Below are 20,536 nucleotides of genomic sequence, written 5' to 3' on the forward strand. Positions count from 1 at the left end.
CCTCTCAGCATCACAACTAACACCGCCCACCTACTGTGTTTCAATTTAATTCATCAGCTTCATTGCTCCAGTAGCTGTACTTCCTCTCTGGACAAGAAGTGAAAACTGGAAGATTAAAAGATAAAGAAAACGCATACCAAAATATAGGAAACGATCAAAATTATTACCAAATACTGAGATTTGATTGGTGCAGAGCAGACTCTGAAATATTTCCGGGGAGCTATTCCACCCACCAGCGGCTACTCCTTCTGCCTAATGGTTCCCCATCTGAACAACTTCCTTTGCCTCCGACCCGTTCCCAGGTGGTAGGGCTGTGGGTAAGAAAGCGGTTGCACACTTCAGACCCTCCGCTCTCCACCTGACAGCGATCTTCCCCTGGCTTCTGCCGGGCGTATGTTCCAGCTCCTACTCACCTCACACTTTGCCCTCTGATCCCTGGGTCTCCTGGCCACTCAAATATTTCATCTCACGGTAATAATGTAAAATTCAGAGATTTACAGGAAGGCTCAGTAAAGAAGTTTTTTTGTTTTTGTTTGTTTGTTTTTGTTTCATTCCCCAGTTGCCAGGTTGTCCAAATAGGGCAAAGTGGTTCCTGCAGTAAACATTGCCCACAAGTGCCCAGTTTCCACTTGAGCTGAAACAGCTATGCTTAAAAGAGGGGTCCGCCGTGAAAACACTACAGGCAAAGTGACAGCCTAAGCATCTGTCAGCCAATAGCTCGGTGAGTGATTTACAGCACAGCCACCAAGAGGCCCATTTGATGTGTCCTTTGTATTTTGCCTCAAAACGTCCTCTACACGATCTATATTATGTTAAATGTCTGCAATGATGGAATGAGCTGCTTATGTTACTACACAAATTTTGGGCGTCTATAAACTTTAGGTTTCTGTAAAATTCCATTCTTAAAAAGAGCGTACCTGAGAGAATATGCCATCACAAGCAAAATATCCTATTTCCTGGAGTAAGACTTCCTTACTTGGGTATAAAATACAAAACGCCCACTTTTTGGAGTAAGGATTCTAAACATACCAGCACAGCATTAATTCCCAAACTCGTTTCATTCACTACACCTGTCACTTGTGTGACTTGAAAATAACATTGGAATCTGGTAAGGAACAGGCACCCTTCCTTAGGCACAATTATTTTTTACCCAGAACAGTCTAATTGGGCCTATAGTTACTCATTCACATGAATAAATGGATTTTGGTCCATCCATCTACAAAATGACTTCTCAACATCTGTCAATATTTGATGCCACGCTTTGCACTTATTGGTATTTACGATCTGTTCCAAAGCTAGAAGCAAATGTATTTTTGATGCATTTGAGAGCCTAAAGTTGCTTGAAGCAGTGATAGGAACATGTTTAAAATGACAGAGTGCTTTCCAATATCTCAGGCTAGAAACGTTTTTCTAGCTGTTTATGCTCCCCTCAGATCAGTCAGTGTTAACAGCTTTCATCCCTCCGGTCCAGCTACGTGCCAGCTCACCAGGGGATCAACAATACGTTTTAAAAATGGACCGTTGAGATCAGTCTAGGCAGGAGAGAAGTATTTTGCAAGCGCCCCTGCCTTTGCCACTGGAGAAGCTGTACCAGGGGTCAGGACGTTTGCCTGGCACCAGCCTGCTGCCTGGGATGAAGTTTTTAAGTTAGGACCTTGGCCCACAGGTCCGTTCCATCACTTTACACATTCTGTAGACGAAGGACCCTGTGTTCTAGAACATTCGGTGTTCTGAGACCGAGTGAGACTGGAATTATTACTAGAAGTGCTGTGACCATGATACTGAGACTTGGCTACAGGGGCCTGAGGATGAAGTGAATGAAGGTGAACCAAGTGGACTTCAGTTTCTGTGAAACGCTGTGTGATATGGTGAAAAACCCCGGGCTCTGGAGACAGACAAGGAATGAAGCGTGTAACCAGCAATATCCGGCAGCTCAGCTCCTTGTTATCTGGGACGAGCCATGCATCACAAGTCCGTGGCTATTATCACTGCTCCTACTAGACCCGATACACTTCAGATAAGCTGCCCAACCACAGACATAACTTCGCCTCTCCAAGGGGAGACAGTGAGGAAAGCTGCTTTCTCCAGAGACATGAGGAGCTCGAGGTGACAAAGCTTTGCCGAGACTCCTGAAAGCAGCAGGCCTGCCTCCGAATGCCCAGATCACTAGGCATTCCCACTGCCGCAGGCCGCAGGCCACTGCCACACTGGTACCTGGTAAGTTAATCACATGACTTATTTTCCTCAAATGCACAAATGCAACTTCTAATTTTGAATGATTTTTTTTCTAATTTCTAAGAAGGATTTAGGATATTGTTCAAATATACAGTGCTATAACCCACATTAGAAGCCCAGAAAAAAAATATAGCAAAGGAAAAACAGGGATCAATGAGAAAGGGAGTTTTCCTTTCACATTAATTTGCCTCTATTAGCAATGAGGCAAATACACAAAATAAATGCTATGAAGTGAAGACCTAGCTCACGGTAACAACGGGTAGCTGCGAAAACTCCCAGAGAAAACTGCACTCACCTGCAGCCTCAGAATCCAAAAGGTAAATGCTGGTTATCCAGAGGGAGCAGGACACTGGCTGCTCTCCCTTTAGAAAGCACTTCCCTGCACTGATATGAAGGGGACGCTGGACAAAGGACTACGTGGACCTCAGACCGCCTTACAGCACAGACAGAACCCTCCCTAGGGGCCAAGCACGTCACAGCAGGTGGAAATGACCAGGAGACCAAGTGTCAGGTGCAGCTTCCACGCGTTAAGTTAACAGCATCTGTGAAAGGGCCTCGAGGAGGAGGAGGCCTGAGCCCTGACCGGGAATCCCTGCACGACAGTTCAAGGTCGCGGGTCGCTGACATTGTGTGCAACACTATTTGCATGTGTGCACCATTCTTGGGGGTTCAAATGGTTTTCCTCAGAAAATGGAACAGAGCAAAACACCCCAGCAAGAACGCCATAACAATTCTTGTTCCCTCACGCTGGATGCAGAGTCCACGAGAAGCCCCCCAGGGGTCTCCTTTGCTCACCCTAATGTAGGTTTGCGTAGCACTTACTTTGCGATAAGGACTCTGGAAAAATACTCGACAACAACTCTTTATGTTGCAAATTAAAAGCAGACCTTTATGGTACAAAGGATGTGTGGGTCCTGGAAGTCACCCCACCCCAGCTCGAAGCTAAAGGCAACTAGAAATATCTTCCAGAATCTGAATGAATTCTCAGCACAGAATTTGGCGTTATCTCTGAAACCTGGACTTATGCATGCTAATTTGACCATTATCTGTCCTCACTAATTTGAGGGCACAGATCACAGGTTTAGGGCCAAAACCATTGCCAAAAGCAGGTGCCCCACAAACCAAATAGTGCAGAAAAGGATAAAATAACCAAATAGTGCAGAAAAGGATAAAAAGACTTCAACAATTCTATTGAAAAAAACTCAGAGTTTTGTCTTGTAAAAAACTACTTTTTCATATGCCTTAAAATTTTGAAAGTTTTTCAATAGCAAAGGTTCAAAATGTGTATGTTTACATAAAAATATCATTCTGTTTATGTCTTTTATTATTTAAGCCCAAAATTCACTTACAGACACCAGTTGCATGAATCAAACTTTTTTGTCTACATTATAGTGAACATGTTGTATTTGATTTTAAAAAACGGCATTTAGCAAGGCATTTTTAGCCTCTTAATCTTATAATGCTATTCTTTTCTAAATAATGTGGAATAATTAAAGACATTTTTAAGCTAATAGCTTCGGAAATGAATTTAGCTCCACAAACGCCAGAACTGTTCTAAACTTTTGTAAATTCAAGGTGCTTCCCTTGATTATCGTTCTTTTTGCTTTATCAGATGTAAAATATCACTTAAACTCACTTTAGTTTTAAGGGGTAATCAGCTATGCTGATCGTCTCTGAGGAAAAACACATTAAAACTACAATCTGCAGACATTTTAAATCTTGGAAAAAAGTAATAAAATCATACATTTCATCAATTGTAGACATATAACTCACTAGGACTGCTACTGTAAAGATGAGGAATTAACATTTGATGAAATCAATACACGGGCTAAATTATTACCAACTGCAGAGCTGGTGAAATACACGCTCCGCTCTACCCAGCAGTCACCACAAGTTCAGCAGAGTCTCTGTGACTCCTCAGTGCCACAGCCCTGCAACTATGTAAGAGGCGAGGTTGCCCTTTTGTTATTTAATCACCCAGGTCAGCAGGGATGAGAAAGCACTGGGTTAGCCTCAGACCTGAAACCTATCCGTCCTCCGACAATCACTGGTCACGTTACTTGCAGGGTGTTACTCCATCTCCCTGAGTCTGTTTGCTTGTCACACTTAAGTCTTGCGACAGAAGCAGATGAGATGGTGTGGATGCCAGTACTTCCTAGGTGATGAGTTCCACTGCGTCCAGGCACATGCGCAGTTTACCTGCCTACATAGCCCTAAGGGAGCTCCAGCAGGGCACATGCTCAGATGGGGACTCAGAAAGCGCACTGGGGTTTGTACGTCATCCTGGCAGGTGCCACCCAGGATGATTCAGGAGGAAACCCTCCAAAGAGACAAGAAAGAGATAACGAATCTTTATCTTACTTCAGGATTTAGCCAACGGTGGAATTAACTTAGCCTTCTGTCTCCCCAGAATCTGGAAAGCCTGGACCCTACTTGTCCCAGGAGCCCTTCCAGCGAGCACGAGTTTAGCTTCTGCCGTTGTGGACACTACAGTACCTGGGAGGAGAGGAAATCTGAGCCGGTCTGCTCTGGGTGCCACAGCCAGCTCGTGGACACCATGTGTTCGCAGGGCTTTGGGGTTCTGTGAACCTCACGTCAGCGCTGCAGGCAGCTCCCAGGTGTGCAGAAGGGCCCTGAAATCCTAAGCATTTCCTTCACCATTGCCTGCAGCTTCCACATTTCCTGAAAGTCAGTGATGGCTTTCCTGATCATTGTTTTTCCAGCTATTCTAATGCTTTCGTATGCACATAATTTATTGTATTAACTATGTTTCTGTTTTATTTACAAAACCCTGACTGATACCTCTCTTTGCTTACTTATGAGAGTTCTTTATTAGTTACCCAACTGCTGCATAACACACCACCCCAAAACTTAGTGGCTTAATGCAACAACAATGGAATTCAACTAGAAATCGTTTAAAGAAAGATATATAGGAACTCTTCAAACATTTGAAAGAAATAACACATTTTTAAATAACCCACTGGTTGTAAAAGAAATTGAAATGGAAACTAGAAAGTGTTTTCATCTCAATGAAGTAAGAACACAACATTGTAAGATACAGATAAAGCATTGTTTAACGACAAATTTATAGGACTAAATGCCAGTATTAGGGAAGAAGAAATATTTGAAATAAATGACTTCAGTTTCCATCTTGAAATGTGAGGGAAAAAAGAGCAAATTAGATCCACGGGAAGCAGGAGAGTAAATAAAAAGTTAAGAACAAAAATCAATAAAATAGAACACAGAAAAACAGTACAGAAAAATCAATGAAACAAAAAGCTGATTCTTCAAGAAAATCAACAAAATTGATAAATGTGTAGCCAGACTGAACGGAGAAAAAAAGACACAAATTACCAACATCAGGAATGTTAGAAGTGTAACTACAGGTCTTATAGATATTTAAATGATAATTAAAAACATTATGAACAACTTAATGACGATAAACTTAACGACCTAGATGTAATTCACTGACATAAACAACCAAAGCTCATCAGGAAGAAATGGTTAAAGAGAATGGCCCTATCTTTACTAAAGATACTGGATTTCTAGTTAAAATTTTCCCAAAAGGAAATTTGGGGTCTGAATGGTTTCACTGATGAATTTTAACAGATACTTAAAGAAGAAATTATACCAATTTTACATAAATTCTTCCAGAAAACTTAGGAAGAGAGACTACTCAGAACTCATCCCACAAATTCAGCGTTTCTCTGCAATCCAAGACAATGAAAGAAATGAAACTGGACACCCACATACCTCACAGAACAGACACAAATTTCTTAACATTTCAGCAAGTCTATTCCAAAGCTTTAGCTGAAGAACAAAACATGACAATCAGCGGAGGATTATCAAAGAAATACAAGTCTTGTTTAATATTTTAAAAATTAGACACTGTATTTCACTATAGTCACAGAGTAAAATATATATGACCACCTCATTAGATGCAGAAAACCCATTCCACAAATCATCAAATAAGAAACAGAAGGAACTTCCATGACCTTAGTGAGGCAAAGACCAAATATTTTCCCCAAAAATATCAGGAACAAGGCAAAAATGTCCACTCTTATGATTTTTGGTCAACATTGTACTAGAGATTCTATTCAGTGCAATAAGGCGACAAAACTATATATATGCATCCAGATTGGAAATGAAAAGTAAAACGGTATTTACAGACAATCTGATTGTTTCTCTACCAAGAGTAAGGAATCTATGAATGTACTAGTGAGCTTAGGAAGGCTGCATAATACAAGGCCAATATATAAAAATCAGTCGTTTTTCTATATACTAAAAGCAAGCAATCTGAAATTTAAATTTAAAATACCATTTAAAATAGCATCAAATCATGAAATTCTTGGGGGTAAGTTTGTCAAAACATATGCAAGATCTGAAAACCACAAAACAAATGGAGAGATGCACCACCGTGCTCAGGGATGGAAATCTCAGTATTATTTAGGTATCGATTCTCCTCCATTGGCTCTAAAAATAACTGTAATCTCCACCCACCCTCCTTCCCTGTCCCCCCCCCAAAAAAAATCTAAACATCTTTTGGTAGAAATTTACATGCTAATTATAAAATTCATATAAATGAATCTGATCTTTAAAATCCATAATTATTTTGAAAAAGAACAAATTTGGAGACTTAAAACCTAATTTCAAAATTTATTATAAGACAGCAGTAATTGAGACACTGTGCTATTGGCACGGAGATAGAGAACTAGGAGGTCTGACAATTAAGTTCGCGAACTCACCCTAGAAAAAGTGCTAATTACCTCATGGCTGAATATCACTACGGTCACTTCCCAAGTACTCCCCCCACGGGAAGCTATGCACCAATGCCAGCACCTAGTCCACCCTTCAAAGCAATTTTGGAACTCTTTTTTCTGGAATGGCCATCAGAGCTGTCATACTACCCTTGATGTCCTGAATGTCATCAAAATGTCTTCCTTCCAATATTTCCTTTATCTTTGGGTAAAGAAAGAAATCATTGGGGGCCAGATCAGGTGAGTAGGGAGGATGTTCCAATACGGTTATTTGCTTGCTGGCTAAAAACTCCCTCACAGACAGTGCCGTGTGAGCTGGTGCATTGTTGTGATGCAAGAGCCATGAATTGTTGGTGAAAAGTTCAGGTTGTCTTTTTCACGCAGCCTTTTCAGCATTTCCAAATAATAAACTTGGTTAAACTGTCTAGTTGGTACAAATTCATAATGAATAATCCCTCTGATATCAAAAAAAGGTTAGCAATATTGTTGCAACAAATTTGTGAACTTAACTGACCTCGTATATCAATGGAACAGAAAAAAAATGTCAGGAAATAGACCCACACATATATGGTCAATTGACGTATGTGTGTGAACTGATCTTGACCAAAAGTGACAGGATGATTCAGTGGGGAAAGAACCCTTCCCTAAATGGTGCTGGACAACTGGTTAGACATATGCAAAGGGATAAACTTTGACCCATACCTTGTAACTATTTAATAATATATTCACTAAGCTGAATCATGGACCCAAATATAAATTATTTTTCAATTTCTAGAAGAATACAGAAAAAATATTTGTGACCTTGGACTAGACATTTATTTTTTTTTTTAGCTCCAACAGTAAAAGCATAATTCCTAAATTAGTATGTAATATTCGGATGGTGAGTGGCTGAAAATTGGCCCAGGCGCCACTGGAGGTGGTGATGAGAAAAGAAATTAAGCCAAATCTTTATAACAATCTGCTTTTGATTCCCCCACTGTTGTCTTTGGCTAACTGCTGCCTGCACTTTATTACTGGAAATTGGCAGCAACTTCCCCAGCGCTGACGCTGATTCTGATGGTGTAAGAAGCAGGCAGGAAGGCCCCAGGAGGTGCTGGGACCCTGTGACGTTCTCTGGGTATCTGCCCCTTCCCCACCTCCCCTTTGGACCCAGAGCTGTGATTTATTTCTCCCTCGGGGTTTACAGTGAGCCGTGATCAGGAAATTTGCCTGATATTGAGCAAAATTAAAATACAGTAACTGAGACTTCCAGGTTGGACTCAGAAACAGCACCCACTGATACGTTCTTCACAAGCCCTTGAGCTGAGCATGGTTTTTACGTTTTTAAAGGGTTGTAAACAAACAAACAAACAAGACAAAACAAAGAATACGTGACAGAGACTGTGTGGTCTGCAGTCTGAAATATTTACTCTCTGGCCTTTTGCTGAACGAGGTTGCCAATCCTTGGTCTAAATAATACAATTAATGAACATCTCAGTCAATATAGAAAAAAAAGTTTTGATATTTATGATGAAACTTCTTGGCAACACAGGAAGAGAAGGGAAATTTTTAACTTGGTAAAGATTATAATGTTAGAAATGATAGACAAAATAACGGTGTGTTCCTTTTTTGAGTTCAGGAGCTAGAGAAGAAGCCTGTTATCACTGATATAATTTGACACAATAATGGTATTATAGGTCTAAGCCATAATGAAAGAAAAAAAGAGGTGTAAGCTTTAGAAGGGAAGAGATAATTTCTTATTTACGGATTATGTAATTATATACCAGGAAAAAAATAGAATTAATAGATTACTTGAACACATACTAGTTCAACAAATTTGTTGATATAAATCAGTTACTTAGTATTTTTCTGCACACCAGCAATAACCATTAAACATAATAAAAATAAAATACTATATGTAAAAATAAGATAAAATAGTAAGAAAAACTAAGAAGTATGGAAAACATTATCTAAATCAAACATACATAAGACATGTATAGAGAAAAACTTTAATATGGAGAAGAAAATTTTACTTTCATGTTCTTGGATGAGGTAATATTATAAAATATCAATTTCTATCAATAAATTAATTCATATATTTAATGTTCTTAAGTGTAAAATCTCAGTATTTTTCCTTTTTTTTTTGAGCAGAACAATAAATGTTCTCGTATTTGTTTTCCCAAGGAAATTCTCACCTTGCACCACAGGTGACACATCGGGGACGCCCTTCGCAGCTCTGTTTGTGGAGGGGGAGAGCTGGAGGCACTCCGGTTCCATAGCGAGGAGAGAAGGCAAGCCCGGAGGGAGGGATGCTACCGTGCTGGGCCCCACGCAGGAGGCAGAGGCACCGGAGGACATTCCATCACAGAGTCACTTTAGGATACGTGCTGAGGGGGAAATAAGCAGCAAAGACGAGAAAAGACAAAATGAAGTGTGTAAGACAACAGCACGTGCATACCTTCAAATGCAAACACACAGAACAATAATACAAATTTTGCGGCAACACAAGAAACAGAAGTAATCGCGTCCTTTCTCATGCCTGTCTGCACTGGCGAGGAACCGACCTGTGACCCCCGTCAGCCTACCCGCCCCCCACTTCTGCCTCCTGTCTGTGCTGGCAGTGGTGGCTGCCACACTCTCTCTCTCTCACGTTCCATACGTGCTTATTTTCTGATCCATTCGACTGTTTCACTGGTAGTCTATATTTTAATATTTAAGTCCCTTATATAATGGCATGTGTATAACTGTTTCCTCTATCATTTTGGCCTCTAGTAATATTACCTGTGAGAAACCATGTCTTTTAATACATTCTTTTCATTGTTAAAAATGTAATGGTAATGTTACAGCAGTATCTTCCATAACAATGAAAACACCTTGATTATTTAAAGTAATCTCTACGGATAATGCTTTTTGTGTATTTAAGGAGAATGGGTTAAAGATATAAAAAGCATTGTATCAATAAATAACATGATTTATCCAGGATAACTAGATCACATTCTACATTCTACACTAAAACCTAATAGAAATGGCTTAACATCTCCATGGATCTGTTGTTTTCACTATAAATCATGATGAATTTTAGAATTCTTAAAAAATTGTTCTTAGTTGTATGTCTGCAATTCTGGCAGCTCAGCCTAGCTTTCTAATTGCAGCAGCAAGTAACTGAGATGTAGCATTCTACTACGGTCCTAAGAAAGGAATAGAGAGTATCCAAATTTAAACTTTTTCAATTATTCATGAATAGAATGAGGAGATAAAATTATTCCCAAGTCAGGAAAATATCTGAGGTTCAGGAAGGCAGAATTTCACACACAGCCATCTATATTTCAGTACTATAAGTGTAGAACTAGAAATAGAATTTGAACAACACTCCAGAGTGCCTCTATGTAAACCAAGGGATATATTCTAAGGATTTCCAGTTAATAGTTCCTTTCTTGGACCTCCAGTAAACAAGCAAGTAGTAGATGCAATCTCTTCCCTTAAGCAACTTCAAACTTAATAGTTTTATTGAGTATTTAGTGCTCCTATCAGGGAAAAAACACTATATAATCAAGTAAAAGATTACACCCAACATAAAAATAAGAAATTATTTTCGACAAAGAACAGACTTTCTAGGAAGCGAGGGGCTCATTTTTCTAACAAGAATGATTGATCTGTCTGTAGCTGCCGAATCTGGACACTGAGCCCAGCAGCTCACCACAAATCAGATAACCGTTCTACCTACTACTCATGTAGAGAGGTTACCTATAGTCGGAAGGAAATTTTTACCATATTGAAATGATTGCATAATACTAAGCAGAGTTTTCTCCAAATCCTATTACTGGACAACTGTCTGGAAGCCTTGATATTATTTTTGTAAATAATAGCAAAGAATCTTTCATTCACATGAATTGTTTTTTCAGATTGAAGGACTAAAATACCTGATGGATGTCTAAAAAAAATTTCAGTGGAAGAACAATATATTCTGGTGTACTAAACAGATCTGAGTGACTTGAATGTGACCTTGGTTAAAAGCTGTTAAAGCAAAGGGATTGTGGTGGAGGAGATCTTAAAACTTAGTCTTAAGTAACAAAGAACACCCATTATTCAGCTCAACCAAGTGCAGGAAAATACCATTTTATTTTTATTTAGTATTCTTGAATTTCTAGCTGATGATTTAAAAAACTGAAATAAATGTATTTAGAACACTTTCCAAATATTGGTCTGATGAATGGAATTTTGACAACAACAAAAACCAATCCTTAAGCTCCATAAACCCTTGATTCATGAGCTTGTCTTGAGCTAACACGAAGAGCAGAAGGTATTGCAATCATACTGTGTGAGATGAAGCTGATTCCACTGCTGAAGTCTCCTGATTTTCCATATGGAGATGGAAAAGTTAGAGACTGAGAAAATAAACTACAAGAAAAAGCTCTACTCAGCTGTTGGAATGTCAGTATGTCCCACTGCTGAGCTCACAGTTCAGTAATGAGATGCGGCATGTTACATTCTGCAGACCTCTGTTATAGCCATTACTTTCCTAAGACGTCGGTCTTCCTGCTCATGAACACTGCCTGGTTGAAGGAGCATAAAATGATAATTGTAGGGTAGGTGTACAGACCTGGACAAATTCTGTGTTCTGAAGGAAAGAGCTGTTGAAAAGTTGGCGACGTAAAAATCATGGTAGCTCTTTCCCTACCCTGCAGCACCCACTGATTTTCCCATTCCCGGCGTGGGAGAAGGTCAAAAACGTCCCCTTTCCTCACCCACCAGGTGTTGAGAAGCCAGCCCAGGATCCCACTGGGATGCATCCAAAGTGTGTCAAGGTTCTCCTGTCCTCATTCTCCTAACTCCACACCCTGAAGTCAACCACTGTGGATGTTCCTTGGGAAAGAGATGGGCGGGTTCATTTTGGCCTCAGAAATGTGTGTGGACAGACATGAGTTGGGTTGTCTCCCAAGTTTCCGCTTATCCTGGGTCTGTCACCAGCCTGGTCATAGCACTCAGCCACACTCACTAGGGGAGGTTTTCCAGTTCAGGCCACCAGGTGGCTTGGCGCAAACACAACACAGTCAGGTGAAAAGGCCACAAGGTAGAGCCCTCTCTTCCTTATTAAGATTTTACAGGCAAAAGAAATGTAAAGTTAAATCCTCTTTCAGATTGTAATAAAAAGAAATAAAACCTAAGATATGAAAGTGTCCTCCCTTTGATTTTCTCACTCCCAGCAAAGAGATTCCAACCAGGGACTCACTCGGTTTGCACTTTGTTTCGCAGCACCCACGTCTAGAGTCACCCACCAACGTCTGGAACACCCAAGGTTGGTTTAACCCAATCTCAGCTCTCGTGCTGTCCTATTTCACAATATTGGAAATGGTTAACAAACCATGAGACTATTGCAAAACTAGTCCTCCAGCCAAAATCTCAAAAATGCAAGTTCTCATGGGAAACTTTCAAACAAAATGATGGCACCAGCCAGAAATTCCACTTGACTGGCTTATATCAAAAGATGCATTGTCCCAATAGCAGAGCAACCTCTTATGCTCTGAGTCTGGGGCCCAACCTGTGACAAGTAGCCTCTCACCCCTTCCGTCCCCTGGGCTCCATGTAGGCTCACTCACAGGCAGGCTTCCAACATGGTGGGGCTCAAGTTCCCAACAGCCTTCAAGGGAGCATTTCCAACAGAAAGAGTTCTGTTCTTCCAAAAAGGAAAAATAAACCTTTACGATTCAGCCTCATTGTACTGGCATGTCACATGGTCATCAAAGATCAGAGCAGAAAGTGGGGGTTGGGGGTTGAGAAAAGAGAAAAGAGAAAACTCGTCCTGCTTTCACCTTCTCGGGGGTGTCAGGCTGTGCACACGAGCTGCCCAGAATTCTAACACAAACGCAGCTGGGGCGAAGTTCTGTTCAACAATTGAACTTACTACCATGTGTGTCCACCTTGCCCTGTAGAATCTGTGCTTTCGCCGTGGAACATCACCATCTCGGCTCCTGGTGGCCCAGTAAGAATTAACATGGCCTCTGCCCTGGGCTCTGCTCCCAGATCTCGTGGTAGCCAAAGCCCTTTGCTCAGCTCTCAGCGTTTCTCAAATTCCCACAATGTGAGAAGCCAAATCTGAAGCAAGGACTTCTGTCCAAAGCTAGTCCCCCAGCATGGCCTTTCCTCTTCTCGTTGAGCACCCTCCAGAGGCACCACAGATTCCTTGCTCTCTGCTATTTCTGGCTATAGGAAGACTTGACTTTCAACAAAGAGTCAAATTGTTTTCTTAGCCTCAAGAAATGGGAGGGAGAAGGAAAGACAAGAAAAACAAAAAGAAACCCAGCTATAAACATTGAAATAAAAGAAAAAGCTATAAACTCTGAGACTTCCAATCCCATGCCACATACCAATTCCAGGAATTAACAATCCATATGCCAAAAATCTTTTCACACTTAATCTCAGTTAGAGATTTCTCTGTCCTGACAACCCTGCTTAGGAAAGCTCGTTTTTAAAAGTGTTTTGAGGTGAGTTTAACCACCAGTCACTAGCAAGAGCCTTCTCTCCTGTCTCAGGCCCATGGAGAAGATAAGTATTTATCTCTTAATCTGTGATGTTGCCTCACTTCAAGGTCGCACATACGCCGACACTTCCTGCAAACCAGACTCCGCTGTCACATGTCTCTAAGTCTCTGCTCTCCTGACGCGTACGTTACTCCCAAATGCTGGGCCCCATGTTGCTTGTGCTTCACATTGAGAACGTAGGCACTGGGATTGGCTCAGACGTTATTCCGATGGTACTGGAATGTTCCAATCACAGTGTTTCGTGCAGGTGACAAGTGCTTCTGTGAGTGTAACTCAGAGGGTGACCAGTGTGAGATGTGGATGGAGTCTGAAAAGAGTGTGTCAGTAATAGAAGTGCCTGCTTTCAGAGGCAGCTTTCGGTGTTTAATACCCAGGCCAACTAGAGATGGGACATTACTGTCATTGGGGCCACCTTGGGACCTTATGAAAGCCTTTCTGTACCTCTGGCAATATTTTTAGATAAGTCTTAAAAATATGACTTAACTCCAGGAGTTCACTGCTAAGAAGTGTCACCAAGTTTTGCTGATTTTCAAGCAATTGCACTGCAACTTAAGCACTGGGCCAACAACAGATCCAGGTCCTCCTGAACCGACCCACATCCACAGGCCCATCAGATGACCCCACAGGGCGGCACCGGGCCAGGAGCCGAGCACCTTTGCTGGCAAAGACTGGAACTCTGTCCCATTAAACAGTGTCCCAGGCCACCTGATGGCTGGGAATCAACACATTTGTTTCTCAGTGCTGGAGGCTGGAAGCCGAGAACCGGTACCAGCAAGGTGGGCAAGGGCCTCTTCTGTCTCAGACTCCTGGCTGTGCCCCCACGTGGCAAAGAGGAGGGGCTGTCCGTGCCATCTGTGAGGTGCTAGCCCCATCAGGAGGGCTCTGCCTCGTGGCCTCAGCACCCCTAAAGGCTCAGGGTTCAGATTCCACATATGGGAGACCAACGTTCAGACCAGCGCAGCGCCGGACTTTCCTGGAGGGAGACGGGGGAAGCACAGGGGCCGGGTGGAAGCGAGTCGTGCCCTGAGGCCACTGGGCTGAGGGAGTGTCTGGCCGGCACCCTGACTCACGTCCTTTCCCATCACTCCCGTCCTGCCACTTGAACAAATTGCCTGCAGCTGCGCAAAGGCCACATGGCCCTGACTTCAAGGCGGCAGGACCAGTTCTGGCTGGTCAGTCACCACTGCCATGCTCCCCTGGTCCTTCTGCTCCTGGTCACGGCGCTCATGAGGTGACAGCCTTGGTAGCACCCTGGCACCTGGCGGGCAGTTCCCAGTGAGGGGACAGCTTCCCACAGTGGCTGGTAAGCACATGTTCCAGCATCGCTGAAGGGCGGGCTGCGATGGCCTTTTAGCTCCCATCCAACCACGGCCGGACTGGACCCTGCGCTTGGGATACATGAAGGGACCGCCGCTCAGGTCTCCTTCCAGGTCCACATCCCAGAACAGGCCTGGCACCGGGAAGAGGAGCGTCGCGTGCTGAGCGGGTCGTCAAGTGCATCTGTTCTGCTGGGTTTCACCCTGGAGTTATGCTAACTTTACCTCATTATTGGGAATATTTTGTCAAGTAACTAGAACTTGCAATTTAGAAAAACGTTATGGGAAACATAAAGAACAGAGGTCACAGTGGAGAGTGAACCCAGCCATCACCATGGTAACAAGTATTTCAGTGCTTCCGTGTGAACAACAGCAGGTGGACGCTTAGATTTGAAGATGCCGACTTCTAACGCTGTCCATGCTGCGACGCCACCAGAACAAGCGCACAATAGTCAGCAGCTGTTTTCTCTTTTCTGCCTTTGGAGTCACGTCCATCTCGTGTTATTTAAAACGATCAGATGGGTGACGACAAGGACACGCTGAGGGAACAAAGCAAGTGGCTCACTCGATGGCCGACTGCGCATTCCCCTAACGCGAGGGCAGGATGTGAGGAAACCTTGACAGAAGCCACCAGCTTTTTAAGTAAAATCACTCCGAGAGCTAAGAGCAAACATTGTCGAGAAGCTGAAGCGCCAGGCGATGCCTTCCACACGTGACGACAGTCCGTTTCCTACCAGCCCAGGGGGCAGGGGGAGTTCTGGTATCACACCTGACGTTCTACACATGGGGAAACTGAGGCTCGCAGACATGAAGCGCCAGATAATAAATGTGCATCCTGCAGAGGAGAGTGAAGAAGGAAGGGGAAACAGAGCGGCCAGAACAGGCCATGGAGGCAGCGGTCGCAAGGAGAGAGCAAGGGGCCAGGGTGAACCCTGTGAAGTCAGGGACCTCCCACACGCAGGCTGCGGAGCAAGCCACAGGAACTGTAATGACCAAGTGTGCCGCTCGGCCTCCCAGCTGTAGAAACACACTTCAAATGAACACATGTCATCATGGCGTTTCTTTGACACACAAATTGTTCAGGCTCCAACACAATCCCAGAATCTTCTTCCCGTATGATTGGGCAACTCACAGAAACAGTCTGGTTATCAGTTTATTTATTGGGAAACTGAGCTGGTCAGGACGCTCGCTGCACTCTCTCACCGCCCATGACGTGGGGCTGGCTGCTCCCACAGCCACTCCCGGTCACTTTCCTGGGAAGACGCCTGTTTGCAGCCTGTTTATTCCATCAGCCTCTGGCTTTGCACCAGTCGTGAAAGAGTGTTCCTTTATTCACATTTAAACACCTGAGAGGAATGTGCAACCCTTATGAAACACAGACTCATAAAAAGTATTTACATTTTTTCTGCTTTAGAAAGTAAATATGCCAGTCTGCATTTTTTCTTTCTGCATCATTTCTCTCCTAAGCAGCTGTGGAAACCTAGAAAAACATGTCATCTCTCCAGTGTTCTTTCCCAAGAAGCTGGCGGTCAGTTTGAACAAACAAGTGACATTCTGTGCCAGCTGCAAGTACTCTGAGTCATTAAAGCCACAGTGACCTTGAGCACTTCAAACTTACAAGGACTGGGAAACACAAGAGCAAAATCCACAGCACCTAGAGTCACCACAGATATTTAGAAGTGCTTCAACAAATAATGACTGAAGAAACCGAAACGCATTGCTACTCCCAGTCCTCACTCCTGGCCACGGGAATTCTGTCAACAGGCAGTTGGGTTTCATTGTCACAGACATTTTCATATGCATTCCACGTCTGTGTTTACCATCAAACCACCGTCACTGAGTTTAGTCGTGATGGGCTTTCATCAGATGTTTAGTAAAAGCTCTAGAGCAAAGCCTTACTAGGTCCTAAAAAGCCACACAGGGAGTGGAGCAGCCTTTTGGTGGTGTTTTTCTCTTGCTCTACAAGCAGCTCGGAAACCATTCCATTGTACCTGGGGAGCTAATGAAGGCAGAAGTGCCGTTCTCGTCTGCCCAACACCTCACACCCCTGGCCACAACTAAGCAAAGATTTACAGACAACCTAGAATGACTAAAAATATTTCAAATACTTAATTTGTGGTCATTCCGTCTTTTGATTAGAATAGCACTGTCCAAAAATGCTTAGGAGGAAAATGTATTTCCTTCCTACATTTTCAGGTGTTATCAGCGCAGATTTACTAAGGTCCAAACAGGTGAATTAAATTGTTTTTAGATATATTGGTGAAAATTTATTGCATATTACCTTACACTGTTTTGGTAGATACATTTTCCCTGAAACAAGCAAAGTGTTGCTTTATAGTCATTATAATGTTATCTATAGCTACTCCTGTTTTCCAGAGAAAGTTGTTAGCACACTATAGAACTAACGTTCTCAGGATCATACTTTGGAAATTACTGGCCAAGTTACAGTGATGAGATGGCAGATCTCATCCGTGGTATAAAAGGCCCACCAAGGATGTGTTTCCAGCTCTGTCCGTGGCCCCACAGCGCCCTAACTGGTAACGGCCCTGAGACAAGCCTCTCTGTACTTTACAGACACGAGAGCTCCTGCTCTGTTTGTCTGGTATAACACATGTGTCAGTCTGCTGGGGCTGCCGTAGCAAACTACCCAGCCTGGTGGCCTAAACAGAAGTCGGTTACTTCTCACAGTTCCAGAGGTTAGAAGCCAAGATCAAGGTGCGGCAGGTGGCTTTCTCCCGGGGCCTCTCTCCTGGGCTTCTGCCTGCGTCCTTGCCTGGAGCTGTGCGGCGACATCCCTGAAGGCCCATCAGGAGCAGAGCTGACTGACCCGATTCCCAGGGCGGGCCCCCATTACACAATGCCGTCCCCCCAGATCACACCCAATGCTTGGCTAGATGTCGGAGTGGTATGTGGAAAAGCTGCACACTCAATAACCAAGATAAACAACATTTTAATGCAACGTTTTTAAAACTCAAAATTATTTTTAAAAACACGATGAACAAAATAACAAAAGTTGAAATAAATACAAGGTCTGACTCTGCACACACGGGACCCTGTCTCGCTCAACTCACGACTCCCAGGTCTGGTTCTAATAAAACTTTATTTGAAAATGAGGTGGGTGCCCCATAAGGTCATAGCTTGTCCATTTCATTTTTTTTTTTATAAAAATGTTATTTATCTTGATAATTGTGCTTTTTTGGTGCCCCCTTCAATAATGTGTCTGTGATGAGTGCCTCACTCCAGTCCCAGCCCTGTTGTAGACACATCAAAACCTAGTAACTGTGCACTGTAAATATCTGCGACTGATTTTGCATCAGTTACATTTCTATGAAGCTGTTAAAAATGAAAACGTCCAGATACAAAGCTGCTTTCGCTACCATCACTCACTGATCTACTCACGGGCACAGATTTTCCTGGCTTGTATTAGAGGACAACAGGCCATCTCGATTTCCATGTTGTGTCTGTAAAGGTGTAGGTTGTGGCACAAGAGAGGGATTCGTGGTTATTTTCTGACAAAGTGGCTGCGTACTGGCTGGAGTAAGGCTTCCCTCTGTGAGTGACAGGAGAGTAGGGGAAGCTTAAGCAAGGGGAAGTTTCTTTCCCTTTCCCTCCTCTCTCTGGGCCTCAGCTTTCATTCTTTGGTGCGAGTGGGTGCCCTCTGAGCTCCTGCAACAAAATAAGGTAAAGCAAAGGAAAGGGTGATGGGAACATCCAGCCCTCCGTCCCTCTGTGCAGCGTGGGGATTCCCTGCCGCTGGCACTGCCACAATCCCTGCCACTGGCACTCCACCCACAGACTCCAGTCGCAGGCACCCGGAGCGGGGTTGCACGGCACTGGGGAGTTCTGGGCCAAGTCAGGTGGAAACATTTTATCATCACAGAGTCCGACTCACCCTCCTCCTCTCTGACCTGAGGGCACTTAATATCAGGCATTTTAGTTCAATCGGAGACAAAAGTGGGTATAATTTGGGGTCAGTGGGAAGGAGAGGGGGCACAATCATAAAACCACAGCTGACTGAAGTGGGCATTTCAAAGAGAAGCAGTTGCACTGGACGGCCAGAGGCCTATGCTAAGGTGCACGTCCATATATTCCAACCGTCTGCTACTTTGCATGTTCATCGGCTAAAGCCATGGGTTTAGAGCAAGCACTAGCGTCCCCACATAATCATAGTTCCTATGAAATCAAGTGAAATCTTTTACAACAATGGCAGCATGATTTATCTGCTGCCTAAATTCTAATAAGAGCAAGTAGATTTATGCTGTGATTCAAAGAGAATAATTTATAGGAAGATCAAGTAAGTTAGAAACCAGGATCATGAAAATGAGGGTCAGTGACCAGGGCAATTCACAGTACAGATTTTCGTTTCTGCTGCTCCTTCTATCATGATATATGTTTACATGAAAGGAATGATTAAGGAACAGAAAATAAATGTCACAAAGCTCAGCCTGCTGTTCTCCCGACCTCTTCCCATGGTGACATTCTACATCCCCTCCGCGGGCTGTGAGCCCTCTGACAGCCCGTCACACAGCACAGACCGGGAGAGCGTAGATAACCGTGGCCACTTTCCCAGCACGGCCAGGCAGGCGGAGGCCAGTACAGGTGTTCTGATGGGGCAGGCACGCGAGGGGCAGCATGAGTGGGAGCTTGCAGCATGCAGGGGTCCCAGCACTCGGCTGGGTTATTAACTCGGACTTGTAACCAACCTAGAACACGATTCAATGAGGAAAATAAAGGCTTCACTGGCCAGGAGGAGGGATGCTTTTACCTCCATGTGTGAAGGAATTCAATAGTTTTCAGTTACAGCTAATTTACTGGCCAGCTATTCGTTGCCTGAGGACAGAACAGAACAAGAGAACCTGGCTGAATATATGCATTTATTAGTCTTTGTGGTAAGTGGAATGTCTCCCCAAAAGATGTCCATGGTCTGTCCCCCCAAACCTGTGAATATGTCACCTCACGTGGCAAAAGGGACTTCACAGATGTGATGAAGGGTAAAGACCCTGCGATGGGGAGATGATTTTGGACTGGGTCAGAGAAGTGTGACATCAGAGGGCTGGACCCTGTGCTGCTAACTTGGAGGGTGGGGAGGGGCCAGGAGACGCAGGTGGCTCTAGAAGCTGGAAAAGGCCAGGAAACGGGGCTCCTGGGTGGATACCTGGTCCTTAGCCCAGTGACACCCATGTTGGACTCCAAAGCTACAGAACTGCCAATAATATATTTGTGTTGTATGAAGCCACTAAGTTTGTGGTAATTCATTAAAGTAGTGATAGGTACATAAATAATACAAATATAAGCTACATATTATATAATCTATAGACAGAGCCATGATAAATATAAGCAACAGAAATGGAAACAATATTGACTACGTATCTTGTACAACGCCGTGGTCGATCCCAAATAAATACAGAATATGACCTTGAGACAGTAGGTAGCTCACCTTGCTAAGGGGATTGAGGCTTCCCAGGACGAAATAATTAAAGACGGTACAAATTATTACGTAACTAGGTGCTCACTTGTGTGGTTCAGAGAAAACACAGTAAGACCAGAGTGCGATGTGCTTGAATGTCAGGGTCAGCCTGTGGGCTGGGTAAGGCTTCCCCTCCAGAGGTACGTGAGTGCTCTGTGGGGCATGTGACAAAGTCTTCCATGATAGCATGACCATGAAGAGCTGGTACTAAAAGGAAATTCTGGTTTCTCATGTCTTTGCCAT

The 20,536-nt window shown here is 43.4% G+C and overlaps 1 long non-coding RNA gene across 1 annotated transcript in view; it reads right to left on the bottom strand.

The window, feature by feature from the left end:
• Nucleotides 1-20,536, bottom strand: part of LOC141572771 (uncharacterized) — a 94,931-nt gene that overhangs the window by 43,885 nt on the left and 30,510 nt on the right. Inside the window, exon 2 of the long non-coding RNA XR_012498270.2 lies at nt 9,167-9,358. This is a non-coding gene — a long non-coding RNA (uncharacterized LOC141572771). The remainder of the gene's footprint in view (nt 1-9,166; nt 9,359-20,536) is intronic.

The sequence above is a fragment of the Rhinolophus sinicus genome, chromosome 15, assembly GCF_057876585.1.
Source record: "Rhinolophus sinicus isolate RSI-liver-muscle chromosome 15, RSI-T2T, whole genome shotgun sequence".
Taxonomy (NCBI): domain Eukaryota; kingdom Metazoa; phylum Chordata; class Mammalia; order Chiroptera; family Rhinolophidae; genus Rhinolophus; species Rhinolophus sinicus.